Raw genomic sequence first — 18397 nt, forward strand, 5'->3', positions numbered from 1 at the left:
ATTCAGTCATGGTTTTCACAAGAGAATTTAATAATTATAGAACATAGAACATGTACTGTTCTATGTTCTATGTTCTATAATTATTAAGTTCTCTTTTGAAAACCACGACTGAATCTTGCCACACACTCAGTTAATGCACCCCAGGTCCTAACTACTTGCTATGTAATAATGTTTTACTCTATGTTGCCTTTGGTTAGTTTGTTATTCACTTTAAGTCTGTGTTTTTTTACACTTCTTGGCTGTGTAACCAGTGGGAACAGATTTTTTCTCTTAATGCTATCCACACTGCTCATGATTTTAAACACCTATATCAAATAGCGGTTAGCACTGCTGCCTCACAGCACCAGAGACCCGGGATCAATTCCCGCCTCAGGCAACTGTCTATGTGGAGTTTGCACATTCTCCCAGTGTCTGCATGGGTTTCCTCCGGGTGCTCCGGTTTCCTCCCACAGTCCAAAAATGTGCTGGTTAGGTGAATTGGCCATGCTAAATTGCCCGTAGTGTTAGGTGAAGGGGTAAATATAGGGGAATGGGTCTGGGAGGGTTGCTTTTCGGAGGGTCGGTTTGGACTTGTTGGGCCGAAGGGCCTGTTTCCACACTGTAAGTAATCTAAAAAATCTCTCAGCCTTCTGTAAGGAGAACAGTCCCAGTTTCTCCGGTCTATCTTCTCCTCATCCCTGGCACTGACTTTATGAATCTTTTCATCATTCTTTTGAAAGCCTCCACATCCTTCCAAATGTGGAATCCCAAATTGAGCATGACACTCCAGTTGAGGCTGAAAAAATGCCTCATATTCAATACCTTCATAGTCATATTTATTCATTTATATTGGTGGATACATGGATCACAGAGGTTAGTTTGTACATACAGCAAGTGATTAGGATGGAAATGGAATCTTATCATGTATTTCGAGAGCATTGTAACATAAAAGTAAGGAAGTGTTGCTTTGGCTGTACAGGACATTGGTGAGACCACATCTGGAAGTTTGTCATCATTACCGAACAAGATGGCAGCGGAGTAGCAGGGCTATGTAAGCGCTTCTGAGCTTGGGGGCTTGTCAACTCCCATCTGTTTTCTTTCTATTAACATTTGCTCTTTTTCTTCTTCTTTAATTTTTGTTTCTCAGTTTTCTTTTCTTCCAAACCTTTTGCAGCAGGTTAATTGGAATTGGCACAGCAGCAAGAGTGGAACGTGTGTGGAATGGCGGCAGCCTTCTGGCGGTTTGAGTAGTGGCAGCAGACATGGCTCCTCTGGGCAATTGGAGGCGGCAGCAAGGATATCCTCCTGGTGTTTGGGGCCAGCGGTGGTGGCGGTTGTGGCAGGCTGACTGAGACTTCAGGCCGTGGCTAGGCTTGGGTGCCTGTGTTGATCATTCCAAAAAGCTTTATGAAGATAAGACTTAGACTTTGAGATCTGAACATTTTTCTTACCTTTTGTTTTTTGTTTAATTCTGCTGTTTTTTTTTGAGATTCTGGTTTTATAACCAAGGTGGTACTAGGGAACAGCAACTTGAAATTAGATTAGATTACTTACAGTGTGGAAACAGGCCCTTCGGCCCAACAAGTCCACACCGCCCCGCCGAAGCGCAACCCTACCCATACGTTTACCCCTTACCTAATACTACGGGCAATTTAGCATGGCCAATTCACCTGACCTGCACATCTTTGGACTGTGGAAGGAAACCGGAGCACCCGGAGGAAACCCACGCAGACACAGGGAGAATGTGCAAACTCCACATAGTTAGTCGCCCTGAGGCGGGAATTGAACCCTGGTCTCTGGCGCTGTGAGGCAGCGGTGCTAACCACTGTGCCACCGTGCCGCCCACGGTGTACACGTGTACACTTTTCACTGTACTCATGTATTCCTATACTTGAGCACACATGACGATAAAGTCTAATTCTAATTCCAATTCTAGTTCTAAAGTTTAGTCTTCTTCCTCAATAAAGGATACAATTGTATTAGAAGTGCAAAGACGGTTCAATGTACAGATTCTTTTGATGAAGGAGTTGTATAAGAAAAGATTAGATAGATTAGGCCTGGTTAGAAGAATGATTGGTTATTTAATCAAGATGGATGCTTAAAGGGTAAGGGAAAGATTTATAGGAGAGACTGGAACTAGGGACTGAATCTTACATTTTTTGACTTAAGTGTGAGTTGTATTGAGTTTTTGTGGAGGGACTTTCTCCATGAGGCTGTGCAAGTTTTTTCATTGTATCTTTTCAAAGCTGCCTCATTAAATGCCTACTCTGCCCCTGTGACATTTTGCAAAACATTAGCCCTGCGTGCTCTCTGCACTGCCTACTCACTTATCTGGGATGACCTTGTCACTTTTTGCCCAGCACCAGCATAAACACCAGTGCCGGGCACTTGAATCTCTCTCAATCCCTCCCTTTCTCTCATTACCAAAGAATACAACTGATGACAGGGAAGAGAAAGCCTGTACAAGTGGAGAGGTAGCTGACATTTGGGTCCTCGCCATCTTTGAGGCGAGAATCCAGGCCCAGAAACTTGAGATCACTCCTGCAGGATATTGAACCATTCATGGCTTGCTAATCGTATATGTACTGTGCTTCATTTCACTGGAAAATTTCACAGTAACCCCACAGAGTGTATCATTCATTACACACCACTTCTAACCACTGGCCCTATGGCCTTCTCTCTCTTTTGACTGGCAGGTACTTCCAGCTTTTTCACCACCTCCGCAGTGAAATGCCAGCACCTCCAGATGTCACTGCCTTGACCCAGCAGCCAAGAATGGAGACCCCAGAGGGAGCATTGACAAAGCTCCATCGTTTATCTCCCAAATGTCTCAGGCACTGATATGCAGGCGGGAATGTCAAGCTTAGAAAATTTGACAGCACAAACTAGTGGGTAGTTCAGAGAAGGTTCACCAGATTTATTTCAGGATGAAAGGGTTGTCGTATGAGGAGTGGTTGAATAACTTGGACTTTTGCTAGCTGGAATTCAGAAGAATGAGGGGCTCAGTGGTTAGCACTGCTGACTCATAGCGCCGGGATCTAGGTTCAATTCCACCCTTGGGCAACTGTCTGTGTGGAGTTTGCACATTCTCCTGGTGTCTGCATGGGTTTCCTCCAGTTTTCTCCCACAGTCCAAAACGTGCAGCTAGGTGGATTGGCTAAGAGAAATGCGGGGTTATAGGGTGGGGAGTTGGTCTGGGTGGGATGGTCTTTTGAAGGGTTGATCTGCACTTGATGGGATAAATGGCCTGCTCTTCCACACTCTTGGGATTCTCTGATCTGATTGAGGTATATAAAAGGGATTGACAAAGTGAACGTTGAACAGATGTTCCCCCTTGTGAGGCAGTCTTGAACATGAGATCATAGACAAAGAGTGAGAAGAGGTAGGTTAAAAACTGAGATGAGGAGAAACTAATTATCTCTGAGGTTTGTGAATCTGTGGAACTGCCTCAGAGTGCATTAGAGGCAGAATCAATCAACTGATTCAAGAACAAAATAGATATGTCTCTGATGAAAAGTGGGATAAAGGATTATAGGGAGCAAATGGTAGACACCAGAATAAGATCAGTCATGATCATGTTAAATGCTGGAGCAGGTATGAAGAGTTGAATTGACTACTCCCGCTCCTAATTTCATTGTTCCTATGTACCTCAGAGCTCTGAAAATAGCTGAGGAAGAAACACTGCAGATTGCTAACACTCAGAGGATTTTTAGAGACAAGGCACCTTCTTAGGTCCAGGTAGCAGAGGATCTGGTGGTGTCTGCAACCATGGATTTTGCCCACAGGTACAGGGAGGAAAAGCAGCAGGGGGCAGGGATGTGGGAGAGAATGGCCCTCATTGCCCAGAAGCTGCAGCAGTACAGTGAGTCAAGTCTCCATGGACGGGCTGGTGGTCACCATGGAGATACAGGCCCAGCTCCATCAGAGCCTGCTGGAGAGGTATACATACCTGCATCCCAGTGTTGCAACCATTGCCCCTCAGAGCCAAAGGCACAGCAACAGAGGGACAGGGATTGGCGAGCACTCCAGATGTCTGTTCCTCACCAGGAGGCAGGGCAGTGCCAGCAGGTACTCATTTGGAGAAAGAACCACACACAGCCCCTTCAGATATCTCCATTCAGGACACTCAAGAAGTGGCTGAGCCCTTCACTCACAACCTTCCTAACCCCCACCAACATTTGGAAATCATGCTGAGCAAAGTCCACTTGCATCTTGCAAGAAGACTCCTGGCATGCCTGACCCCATCTTGACACAAGCAGCCCCCAAGATCATTGAATTAAACCTCAAAGACCAATGGGCTTCACTGCTGAGCAGGCTTCCTCTATTCCAGCTGCTAAACTAGACAGTGTCCTTCAGACACAGTGAGAGGGAATAGAAAAAGACATCACATTGAGGCCATTCAGCAGCATGGGCAGCAATGCATTGTATGTTATTTGGCACTTTTTAAATAAATGGCTCTACAATGACCTTACATCTTTCTTTTTGTCTCTCTGTGTAGCTCCAAAGGTTATTGTTCCAACATAAGACAAAATTTCATTGCCGTATAAAATGTACCATGGATCGATGGCTGTGGTGAGAGCTTGCTATAGTATTCAGAAGCAAGAGGATCAATGTATACAGATATCCTCTGCTTTTCAAACATTCACTTTACGCAATTTCACTTTTACAAAAGAGCTACATTAGTACCTGTTTTTGCAAATCCGAAGAGGATTTTTGCTTTTACGAGAAACAGCAATACTTTTTCCCATATGCACCTTTGCTTAACACTATTTTCGGCCTGCGAAAGATTTCCTGGGAATGCTCTACTTCGGATGGTGGGGGGCTACCTGTATGTGGACAATAGGTGTTACTGACATGATTACCCCACCCCAGCCCCCATTGTACAACAACTCTATTCTTTCCTGAGTCTATACATCCAGAACTGTTGATGCGTGAATGAGTTGGATAGCGGTGTCTGCATCAGGGAGGTGTGTAGCAAACAGGGGGCAATGCATGAGGATGTCTCAGGATTAGGGATGCCACAGGTTTGTGTTCGGGACAGTGCACGGGTTGGTGTGTGATATTCCTTCTCTTTAAATGCCCTCATGTTGGTGGGTCCTGTGGCCCTCTCACTCACAGCTTGACACTCACCCTGCTCACTCCGACTGTGATCGTAGATGTTTTCTTCTCCTTTGCGCATTTTTGATTTCCAGTATGATAGAAGATGTGAGTGAGTGTTCCTTAGCCAGTGATTTCCCATTCCTGCACCTACCTGTCTGTGAATCAGTGATGGTGAAGTGGGCATGTCACTGCACCAGTAATCTGGAACCTCTAATGTTCTTGGGTCATAGGTTTGCCATGACTGATGGGGAAATTTGAATTCTATAAAAGGTTCACCTGATGTAAAACATGTAACCACTGGTCATTGGCATATCATCCCATCTGAACCATTAATAGTTTTCCGCCTAACAGTTTTTAAGGAGGAAAATCTGCTGTCCTTAACTGACCTGGCCTATATGTGACTCCACATCCACAGCAATGTGCTGGCTTTAGCAACCGGGATGAGCAATATGTGCTGCCTTAACATCCTATGAACAAATAATAAAAACAAACAATTCCACAATATAGCAACTTGGCTTAATATTCTTGCCAATTTAAATTCAAGGAAAATATATATGGGCTGGTTAGCAACTAAATTCTTGTTCTTTTTTTCCCCTTACTTCTATAAACTGATTTACCTTTAGTCAGAGGGAAGATAAATGCATCAGGGAAAGGAACAAGCTTTTTGGTTTCATCGATATCCTCTCAGGAATGGTTGTACAGCAGGATCACAGTTTACTCTTTGCCGTTTACCACTTGACAATATCTTATCTGTAACGATTGCTGAGTGTCTCATGATTTTTGAATCTTTCTTGCAGTGTTGCAAATCAGGACTCCAGTTGGGGATCAGGGAAGGAGATATTTTAAAAATATTTAACTTATTTTCTGAATGTGTTGAAGCTTCTAACTTAATAGTCATGAGTCACTGTATTTATATAAACGTGAATTTTGACAGAATTGCTTCTGGGGCAAAATATAGAAGAGGGAGAACAGATAGAAGGTAGAACAGATAGATGAAACCGGTATTAAGTATGCAAATAAACAATAGCATATGTGGTGTAAACATAAATTTACAAACCATGTTTATGGTTAATAAAAATCTGTGCCAAGTCCTTACACATTTTGGTCCAATTGCCTACACAGTCTGTCCCATTTACAGGGAAACTTTCCCACAATTCAGAGCTGTTTTTCTGGTGGATACTGACCTGTTTGACAACCTCATCTGACTGGGTTCAGATTGATCTAGTTGCATCTGTGACGTAATTCTTCAACATCTTCACCTGATGAAAATATTTTAAAAATTAAAAAGGAATAACAAGAGTGGATTCAACAGAGAGAAAATAAAAAGGAATTTAACAGAGATACTCAATGGAATTCTAACCACAGCTAGAACATTGCTGGTCAGTATTTAGTTCCATTCTTGCTACACTCCCTCATCTGTAGCAATCCCCTTCAAACTTCTCCCCACATCATCCGTCTCTTTGACTATTCTCCCTTGCCCTGGGACATCCCCATGTTATGTCTAATGTCCTTTAACAACATCATGGAGATGTCAGAGTCTAGACTGAGAGCAGCTTCTCAGTGATACCTTCTTGTAGGCTCTCCTTCTGGTCAAAGCAGCCTGGATGGATTTCACGGAGGCAGTGAGTCTATAGAAGCACCTCGGGCATTGCGGGAAACAGGTAAACAGCCAGCTATATCTATGAGTGGATGACTATACCAGGAAGGTGACTGTGAATACAATACCACATGGCTGCTGAGGCTAGATTATATGAACATTAAATTACTAACTTTGGATACAATGTGCACAATATGCACACACCATATTTTTCTGTGTGATGGGAGGAGTATTACATGACAGCTTTAAGAGTGATCCTCATCCCATCTACCAATGACTTCATTAGCTCCAGCAGGCAAGTGCAGTGCAGGAGATCCCAAGTAAGATGAAGCCTTTAAGGCCCATTCCCTCTTCAGGATGTGTAACGTGATCATCCGAGACAACTAGCAAGTGTGTGTGACAATGTTCTGGTCCCCTGATTGTTATAGAGGTTTAGAGGTTGCTGCACAAGGAAAAATGGTTTGGGTAGATCTACATTCCAAGAAACATAGAAATTAGGAGCAGGTGTAGGCCATTCAGCCTTTCGAGCCTGCACCATCACCCAATATGATCACAGCTAATCAACAAATCCAGTACAGTCAGTTCTTCTGTAAAGCAATGATTGGATTCTTGTGCAATGCTGGTTGTAGAAAAATCATGCTGTAGAAACAACACTTAAAGTGTGGGTGATGTAATCGTGTTGCATCCAACAAACATTTTAAAAGTTTGCATTTTAGAAACAGCATCCCAAATTCATCAATTGCGTTACAGTGAATTCACATTAACGAAACACATGTTATAACAGAATGTTCCAGCTTTCTCCCCATGCCTATTGATCCCTTCAGTCCTAGGAACTGTATCTAACTCCTTCTTGAAGACATTCAATATTTTTGCCTCAGTGTTTTGTGACATAGAATTCCCCAGGCTCACCACTGTCTGGATGAAGAAATTTCTCATCACAGTTCTAAAAGGCATACCCCATTATGCACTATACAAAAATATTAGTTAGACTTCTGTAATAGTATAGTGTTCAACTTTAGTACTGACTCTCAAAAACATGACAAGGCCTTTGAGAGGATGCAGAGGATATTTGCTTGAATGGTAATGGGGGAGATGATTTCCAAAGTGTGGAGAAGCTGGGAGTATTCTTCATTTGGGGGCGGGGGAGGGGTGGAGGTGAGGTGTTGGTAATAGAGCCGGCATAGTGCTAATGCTACTGGACAACTGATCCAAAGGCCCATGCTGACAGTCCGGGTTCAATTCCACCGTAACAATTGGGGAATTTTCAATTTGATAAATGAATCTGGAAAAGAAGGTTGTGTTTGCTGACACCAGTACACACACCATTCAAATGTAAGCAAACCATTTCAAGGGATGTGTCCCGAGATCAGCGAGCATGGCTGGGTGGAAGCATGGGAGTATGGAATTGAAACCCAATATCAGAACTCAGGAGAGAGGGTGGGTGATCAGAACTTGAAGGTGGGGGAAATAGGAACCTGGGAGATGGATGGAGTTTGGAATGTGAAGTTGGCGGATGTGGGGAATGGGGAACCCTCCCCCTTCCTCACTCTCCCCCTCTTTCGATTCTCACTGCCACCCATCCCTTGCCACCCACCCCCTGCCTGTTGCCTTATTTCACATCCCGATTCTCCAGTGCTGAATTCCATGTTAAAAATACACTTCAGTGTACATGTGCATTGCGGTACTTGTGTATGACATCTTATGTGAATCCTACATGACGCTGTAATATTTAGAATTGTGTACTTATGTGCTTTTGGATTAGCTGACAGTTGTGGCATCAGCAAAAAAAGCCAGAAAATAAAGCTTGTCTTAGTAAAAGTGACTATGGCAGCTGTTAGCCATTGTTGAAAAACCCATTTGGTTCACTGAGGTTCTTTAATGAAGGAAATCTGCCCTCCTCACCCAATCTGGTCTTCATGGGACCTCAAGCCCACAGCAATGTGATTAAGTATTAACTGTCCTCTGCAATTTCCAAGCAGTTCAAAGCCAATTAGCAATGGGCAATTAAGGCTAGTCTTGCCAATGCTGTGCATATTCCATGAAAGAATAATATAAAAGTAAAGATTCAAAGAGCTTGTGATAGTGGTTTTCAAAATTATGAGCAGTTTTAAAAGAGTAAATAAGGAGACACAATCTCAAGTGACAGAAATATTGGCAATCAAAGGACACAGACCTGAGATATTGACAAAAGAACCAGCAACAATTGGAGATTTATTTTCATGCAGTGATTACACTTCCTGAAATATAGAGTGAAGCAATTCAATTGTAACTTTCGAAAGGAGTTGGATAAATATATAAAGAGCAATGGATAAGGAATAGGGAACAGGAACCAATTAAATTGTTACATTTAAGAGCCAGCAAAGTTGTGATGGGTCAAATGGACTTCTGTGCCCTGTACTTTCATGATTCTATGACTTCACTATTCCTGTAGTGTGAAGTAAACTTTATTGGAACAATATAGGAAGTCAAAGACAGAGAGGTCAGCCAGAGAGGCTATGCAATGTAACCGTTTACCACAATGTCAATGTTTAGCTCCTGTCACCCAATAGCCACTCGATTGTTTGTCTTGGGGGCTTAAATGCTGAGATTCCAGTAGTAAGGCATTATGACTGCTGCCAGGATATAAAGTCTTGACTTAGCTTCATGCCCTGTTATGTATGCTCATACACAAGCAGGACTTTAATGGATTAGAATCCTGTTGGGTCATGGTTCATCAGAGTTGACATGTGACATCCACAACATGATGTGTGCAGTCAGTGGCATCCTGCCGCATGAGGAAACGTGTAATTCTTGTGAAGACATCTGCTCAGTCTGCCTGTTTCTTTCTGCCAAAAGAAGACTGGAATGCATCAGACACATTAACGTTTCCAGTTTCAGTCACATTGATATTGCAGTCCTCACATTTCTTTGAAGCCTGAGGTCTAGCTCCAGGCGGTAGGTTTCAGTAAGAATCTTGATGGTGAATCAAACATCTGACACACCATTCCTCATCTGAGAACCCATCTCTGCCTTCTCCTCCTTCCTCTTCCAGCTGTGAATCTGCTGCATGTCACCTTCTCTTGTTCTTCCAATCATGTAGTGTTCCAAGGTGGATAAAAACTGCTAGTCAGATGTTAGATTAGTTACAGTGTGGAAACAGGCCCTTCGGCCCAACAAGTCCACACCGACCCGCCATCCACCCAGACTCCATTCTCCTACATTTACCCCTTCACCTAACACTATGGGCAATTAAGCTCAGCCAATTCACCTAACCTGAACATTTTTGGACTGTAGGAGGAAACCGGAGCACCCGGAGGAAACCCACGTAGAGAATGTGCAAACTCCACACAGTCAGTCACCTGAGGCGGGAATTGAACCCGGGTCTCTGGCGCTGTGAGGCAGCAGTGCTAACCACTGTGCCACCGTCCACCCATTATGTGTTGGACATAACTAATTTGTGGGGAATCCTCAAAATTGGGACCAAGTCCTTCAGCACCTTCTGCACCACTCTGTATAAGTTTGAGAGGCTTTAAATGTCTCTAGCATCCAGAAGCTAATCTATGAGTGGTTTATGGTCCTTTTAAATTACAGTGATGATGTAGAGGGGGGTTGTGGTTGGTCCCTCCTGCTGGTGACACATGGTCAGCTGTGAGAAGTTCAGACAAGCTTTGAATGGCAAAATAAATCTGTACTAGCATCATACATCTGGATTAGTGTTGCTATCTGTGTACACTGTATAGTTATAGCATTTCTTCCCTGTTTCCGTGTTTGTGTTTGTATGTATGCACCAATGCTTTCATTAGAATAGCACAATGCAGAACAGTAAAAGTATTGTGCATTGTTGATATCATTCTGAAGGCAAAATGATTGCAAAGTGAAATTGGGGAATGTGTATTTGAGTATTGCAGCATACGTGTGTTTTGGTTCATCTTCTTTGTCAAAGATAAGGGTCATTGCTTGCTCAGCTCAGATGGCCAATGGAGGGTCCTATGCTGTTTTGTCTCTTCAATATCCACAAATCGCAGTGCAAGGTTCACAGAAAAAAAACCCTGCTTGTAACTGTCTGTATAAAGTATGGTTAGCACTGTTCATTCATAACTGAATGCAAAATCTAGGTTATCAGATAAAGGAGCCACATTAGGCCCTTTGACCCATAAGCTCTGCTCCACCATTTCATCATGGCTGATGAATTTCTCAAGCCTATTCTCCTGCCTTCACCCTGTAACACTGATCTCCTTATTAATCAAGAATCTATCCACTTCTGTCTTAAAGACACTCAATGACTTGGCCTCAACAGCCTTCTGTGGCAATGAGTTCCTCGGATTCACTGCCCTCTGGCTGAAGAAATTATTCCTCAGGTCTTCACTCGAAGGCTTTGTCCTCAGGTCCTAGTTTCTCCAGTTGGTGTAAACATCTTCTCCAGGCCTCTCAATATTTTGTACATTTCAATGAGATTCCCTCTTCATCCTTCTGAACTCTATTGATGACAGATCCATTCTGCAGCTGCATATCATATGGCAACACCTATTGGAAAGATGTTGTGAAACTTGAAAGGGTTCAGAAAAGGATGTTGCCAGGGTTGGAGGATCTGAGCTACAGGGAGAGGCCGAACAGGTTGGGGCTGTTTTCCCTGGAGCGTCGGAGGCTGAGGGGTGACCTTATAAAATCATGAGGGGCATGGATAGGATAAATAGACAAAGTATTTTCCCTGGGGTCGGGGAGTCCAGAACTACAGGGCATAGATTTAGAGTGAGAGGGGAAATATATAAAAGAGACCTAAGGGGCAACTTTTTCATGTAGAGGGTGGTACGTGTATGGAATGAGCTGCCAGAGGATTTGGTGGAGTCTGGTACAATTGCAACATTTAAGAGGCATTTGGATGGGTATATGAATAGGAAGGGTTTGGAGGGATATGGGCCGGGTCCTGGCAGGTGGGATTAGATTGGGTTGGGATATCTGGTCGGCATGGACGGGTTGGACCGAAGGGTCTGTTTCCATGCTATACATCTCTATGACTCTATGACCTTGTGACAAGCCTGGATTATTCTTGTAAACCTCCCCTGAATCCCTTCCAAAGCCAGCACATCCTTTCTTGGATAAGGGAATCAAAGTTGCTCACAATATTCTAAATGGGGGTCTGACCAGAGCCTTATACAGCTCACAATGCACCTCTGCTCTTGTATTCTAGCATTCTTTGATTTCATTTGATTCATTGTAGTATCATGTACCTAAGTACAGTGAAAAGCTTTGTTGTGAGCAGTACAGATAGGTCATAGCAAACAAGGACATACAGATCACAGGGTTCTTAGACAGACTGAGGCATACAAGGTCACAGCTGCACTGGAGGTGCACAATACAAGATCAACATTACTTGAAGTTAGTGAGTTCAATCTGCAGTCTAATAACAGCTGGAAAGAAGGTGTTCTTGAACCTCCTGGTGCATGTGTTCAAGCTTCTGTATCTTCTGCCTGATGGACGAGGTTGGGAGGGGCCTGTGATGATGTTAGCAGCTTTTCTGTGGCAACAGGAAGTGTAGATGAAGTCCATGGATGGGAGGTTGGCTTCCATAATGGCCTGGGCTGTGCACACAACTTTCTATAGTTTCTTACAGTCCTGGGCAGAGCAGTTGCTGTACCAGGCCATTCTGCGCTCAGATAGAATGCTTTCTATGGTGTATCTGTAAAAGTTGGTCCGTATGGATGTGTTGAATTTCCTTAGCCTCCTGAGGAAGAAGAGGCATTATTATGCCATCTTGACTGTCACAACTACGTGGGAAGTCCAGGACAGATTGTTGGTTATTGTCACTCCTAGGAATTTGACACTCTCAATCCTCTCCACCTCAGTTTGAAATGAGTAATAACATTGTATTTGCCTTCCTAACTGCAACCTTAGGATAATCCTGAACTAGGAATCCTAAATCTTTTTGTGCTTCAGATTTTTGAAGCTTTTCCCCATTTAGAAAATAGTTTACACCTGTATTCACCTTACTAAAATGCATAACCTCACACTTTCGTACATTTTATTCCATCTGCCACTTTGCCCACTCTCCTAGCCTGTCCAAGTGCTTCTGCAGTCTCCCAACTTCCTCAACACTACCTATTCCTCCTCTTATCTTTGTGTCATCTGCAAATTTAGCAGTAATGCCTTCAGTTTCTTCGTCCAGATCGTTAATGTTTAACATGAATAGTTGTGGTTCCAACACTGAGGCCTGTGGAACTCCACTAGTTACCAGCTGCCATCCTGAAAAAGGCCCCATTTATCCCAACTCTCTGTCTTCTGCCATCCATGCCAGTATCTTATTGCTCACACCATCACCTCTTACTTCGCAGCCTTCTGTGTGGCACCTGTCAAAGGCCTTCTGGAAATCCAAATAGATCATGTCCATTAGCTCTCCTTTGTTTAACCTGCTCATTATTCTCTCAAAGAATTCTAACAGATTTGTCAGGTAAGACCTCCCCTTGACAAAGCCATGCTGACTCAGCCTTATTTTTACCATGGAATTCCAAGTACTCTGCAACCTCATCCTTAGCAATGGACTCGGAAATCTTACTAACAACCGAAGTCAGGCGAACTGGCCTATAATTTTTCATCTTCTGCCTCCGTCCTTTCTTAAACTGGGTTGTTATCTTAGATATTTTCTAATCCTCTGAAACTCTCCATGACTCCAGTGACTCTTGAAAGATCACCACCAATGCCTGCACAATCTCCTCAGCTATCTCCTTCAGAAATCTGGGGTGTAGTCTATCTGGTCTGGTGATTTATCAACATTTTGACCTTACAGCTTCCCCAGCACCTTCTCCTTAGTAATTGTCAGTAACTCACCTCTGCCCTCTGAATCTCTTGACATTCTGGTATGCTGTTGGTGCCTTCCACTGTGAAAGCTGATGTAACATACCTATTCAGTTCCTCTGCCTGTTGCTACTTCTCCAGCCTTATTTTCCAGTATTCCAAAGTCCATTCCTGCCTCCACCTTACCTTTCATATATTTAAAAAAAACTCTTGCAGACTTCTGTTATTTTTCTAGCTAACTTACCATCATATTTCATCTTTTCTGCCCTGATTGCTTTCTATCCTGTTGGTTATTAAAAGCTTCCCAATCTTCTTGTTTCTCATGAATCTTCATCATTGTATGTGCTGTATATGTCCATATTTAAATAGCTTGCCTCTCAATGACATGCATATCCATGCTGCTGCCTCCTCCAAAGTTGGCTATTCAAATACACTGCCACTTTAATTCCCTTTGGCAGGAGCTTCAGTTCATTCCATCTTTATTTGTCTGCTCACCAGTCATCCCTGTTCTCATTGACCTACGTGAGCTCCTCATTTCCCAGTACTTCATCCTCATTTTTAATTCCCTTCATAGACATCTTCTTCCAATCCCTGCCAAATCTTCCATTCTACACCCCACCCCACCAATATTTTAATTCCTCTAACACTAGCTGGCTGTGAATCCCTGCTTTGCATTGCTTTGGAACTGAAGCTGTGTCTTTAGCCACCTCGACACTACTCTCCCCACACCTCACCCCTCCACCTCCCTCAGATTTTGTAAAACTTCTCTTAATGTATACCTCATTGATCATGCTTTTGGTCATCCCTCTCACCACCTCAGAATCCATATTCAGATTATGTGTCTGCAAAGTTCTTTGGGGTGTTATACTCAGCTAAAGATGCTGCATAAAAGCAATAATTCGGGCATACACAAGGTATTTTATTACCTGCGCTTTATGTTATCCAGTTTAGGAGGGTGACATTTGTGTGCTGTTCTTTGAATTCACAACCTGATTGAAGGCAAACATCTGGAACTGACTCCCCATTTAAATTGCTCAAACTGGTTTCCATAAGCCAACTGCAGATCAATATTTTCCTCTTGACCGTCCATTCCTGGAATCCAGGCTTAGTCAGCCTGCAGGTCTGTGCCTTTATGGTTGCCTGCACTCAGACATTGCAAAAGTGCCAGGGTTATCAGAGCTGAAGTGACATTTGCCAGCACTGCACAGGAAAGGAAATAGCTGTTCGCTCTCGTACCTCTCTGATCACCATCCCTCCCTTCTCATCCCCCACAGCCTGACAAAGACAATGTCAGGCAGTCACCTGCTGCTAGCTTGCTCATGCTGTTTCTTGCTGGCTGTTGCTGCTGTTGCTGATCCCCATGAGAGTTGCAGGTCGTTATGTTTGTACAATGAGGGCTGGGAGTGTGGCTGTTGTAGGAATTGCAAATGCAGATGTTCAGTCTCTCAACAAAGCTGTCCCAAGGTTTTTAAGCATGACCACAAGTTTCAAATCACAGTAAAGGCTTTGTTAAAAGCACTTTGTCACCTTGGTTTATTTTCTTTGTGGTCAAAATTTCCTTTCTTCATGTTCCATACGCTATTACTAACTATCTGACTGGCTGCAGGTCTGTTCATGTTCAATATGCTTTAAAAGATTGCTGAACAGTCAGAAAGAAGGAGTGGAATTTTCTCATTTTCAGTTAAAGTGTTCTGTTGAGGTTGCTGATGCTGTGTCCACCATCTCTAAGTCTTTTTTCACATAATCTTCTGCTCGTCACTTTATTAACTATGCGATGGGGCTCTTAAACGCTTTTCCCATGGCATCACTCAGCTGGAGAGGTGAAAGTGCTCATTCCGCTGTGACCTCCCTGTGTTCAAGTCTTTGGCACTGTACTTTATGGCCAGCTGTACACCACTTCAGATTCAGGAAGTGGTGCTCCCACTGTGCTACTCAATCATTACATTGTGAACATGGCCCTGAGGAAAGGGTGGCTCGCTCCCTATTTTGTGGAGAGGGTTATGCAAGAGTTGGTGGATGAGTGTGTCAAAGAGGGACAGCCCTTACACCAGCTGGCCATGCCACCAGAAATAGCCAGCCTGGGACAAGTTGTAGTTGGGTTAGTGCTGTGTCCTGAGTTGACAGGAACAGCCAGCAGTATAGAAAGGATGGTGATGATCTTCTCCTCTGTTCAAAGGTGAGAGCCACCAACTTCTCACTGCTTCCACGCAGTCAAGGGGTGAGCACTTACTCCAACTCACCACTTCACAAGCATCTGACCAAGGCTCACGAATTGCAACACTTACTATTGCACATATTGTGTTCATTCAATGGTTCTCATCCTCCCAAACTACTAAACTTCCCTGCCCTCTGTGCTTCTTGCTCACTTATGGGGACACCTCGTGCCTAAATTCATAGAATCCCTACAATGTGGAAGCAGGCCATTCAGTCCATTCAGTTGACACCAACTCTCTGAACAAAGAACAAAGAACAAAAAAAATTACAACACAAGAACAGACCATTCGGTCCTCCAAGCCTGCGCTGATCTATTTCCTCTATCTATACCTGTTGCCTATTTTCTAAGGATCTGTATCCCTCTACTCCCTGCCCATTCATGTATCTGTCCAGATATATCTTAAATGATGCTATCGTGCCCACCTCTACCACCTCTGCTGGCAGTGCATTCCAGGCACTCACCACACTCTGCGTAAAGAACTTTCCATGCATATCTTCCTTAAACTTTTCCCCTCTCACCTTGAACTTGTGACTCCTAGTAATTGAGTCCCCACTCTGTGAAAAGTTTCTTGCTATCCACCCGGTCTATACCTCTCATGATTTTGTAGACCTCAGTCAGGTCCCTCCTCACCCTCCATCTTTCTAATGAAAATAATCCTAATCTACTCAACTTCTCCTCATAGCTAGCACCCTCCATACCAGCCAACATCCTGGTGAACTTCCTCTGCAACCTCTCCAAAGTATCCAGATCCTTTTGGTAATGTGGCAACCAGAACTGTACGCAGTATTCCAAATGTGGCCAAACCAATGTCCTATACAACTGTAACATGACTTGCCAACTCTTGTACTCAATACCCCGTCCAGTGAAGGAAAGCATGCCGTACGCCTTTTTGGCCACTCAATCGACATGCATTGCCACTTTCAGGGTACAATGGACCTGAACATCCAGATCTCTCTGTACACCAATTTTCCCCAGGGCTTTTCCATTTACCGTATTGTTTGCTCTTGAATTGGATCTTCCAAAATGCATCACCTTGCATTTGCCCGGATTGAATGCCATTTGCCATTTCTCTGCCCAACTCCTCAATCTATCTATATTCTGCTGCAACCTTCAGTCCCCTTCACTATCTGCAACTCCACTAATCTTAGTGTCATCTGCAAACTTGCTAATCAGACCGCCTATACCTTCCTTCAGATCATTTACGTATATCACAAACAAAAGTAGTCCCAACATGATCCCTGTAGAACACCACTAATCACAGTTCTCCATTTTGAGAAACTCCCTTCCACTACTATTCTGTCTCTCGCTACCCAGTCAGTTCTCTATCCACGTAGTTAGTACACTCTAGACCCCATGTGGCTTCACTTTCTCCATCAACCTACTATGGGGAACCTTATCAAAAGCATTACTGAAGTCTATGTATATGATATCCACAGCCCTTCCCACATCAATCAACTTTGTCATTTCCTCAAAGAATTCTATTAAGTTGGTAAGACATGACCTTCCTTGCACAAAACCATGATGCCTATCACTGATAGGCCCATTTTCTTCCAATTGTGAGTAGATCCTAATCCTCAGTTTCTTCTCCAGCACCTTTCCTACAACTGATGTCAGGCCCACTGGTCTATAATTACCTGGATTATCCCTGCTATCCTTCTGAAATGATTTGGAGATGCCGGTGTTGGACTGGGGTGTACACAGTTAAAAATCACACAACACCAGGTTATAGTCCAACAGGTTTAATTGGAAGCACACTAGCTTTCGGTGATCACCTGATGAAGGAGCGTCGCTCTGAAAGCTAGTGTGCTTCCAATTAAACCTGCTGGACTATAACCTGGTGTTGTGTGATTTTTAACTTTGTACATCCTTCTTAAACAAAGGGACAACATTAGCAATTCTCCAGTCTACTGGGACCTCATCCGTATTTAAGGATGCTGCAAAGATATCTGCTAAGGCCCCAGCTATTTCCTCTCTCACTTCCCTCAGTAATCTGGGATAGATCCCATCTGGACCTGGGGACTTGTTCACCTTAATGTCTTATTGAATACCCAACACTTCCTCCCTCCTTATGCTGACTTGACCTAAAGTAGTCAAACATCTATCTCTAATCTCAGCATCTATCATGTCCCTCTCCTTGGTGAATACTGATGCTAAATACCCATTAAGAATCTCACCCATTTTCTCTGACTTCACGCATAACTTTCCTCCTTTGTCCTTGAGTGGGCCAACCCTTTCTCTCATTACTTCTTGCTCTGTATATATGAATAAAAGGCTTTGGGATTTTCCTTAACCCTGCTTGCTAAAGATGTCTTGAAATGGTTAAAGGTGGATAAATCCCCAGGACCTGATCAGGTGTACCCGAGAACTCTATGGAAAGCTAGAGAATTGATTGCTGGGCCTCTTGCTGAGATATTTGTATCATCGATAGTCACAGGTGAGGTGCCGGAAGACTGGAAGTTGGCAAACGTGGTGCCACTGTTTAAGAAGGGCGGTAAAGACAAGCCAGGGAACTATAGACCAGTGAGCCTGACCTCGGTGGTGGGCAAGTTGTTGGAGGGAATCCTGAGGGACAGGATGTACATGTATTTGGAAAGGCAAGGACTGATTCGAGATAGTCAACATGGCTTTGTGCTTGGGAACTCATGCCTCACAAACTTGATTGAGTTTTTTGAAGAAGTAACAAAGAAGATTGATGAGGGCAGAGCAGTAGATGTGACCTATATGGACTTCAGTAAGGC

The sequence above is a fragment of the Chiloscyllium plagiosum genome, chromosome 9 (assembly GCF_004010195.1).
Source record: "Chiloscyllium plagiosum isolate BGI_BamShark_2017 chromosome 9, ASM401019v2, whole genome shotgun sequence".
Classification (NCBI taxonomy): domain Eukaryota; kingdom Metazoa; phylum Chordata; class Chondrichthyes; order Orectolobiformes; family Hemiscylliidae; genus Chiloscyllium; species Chiloscyllium plagiosum.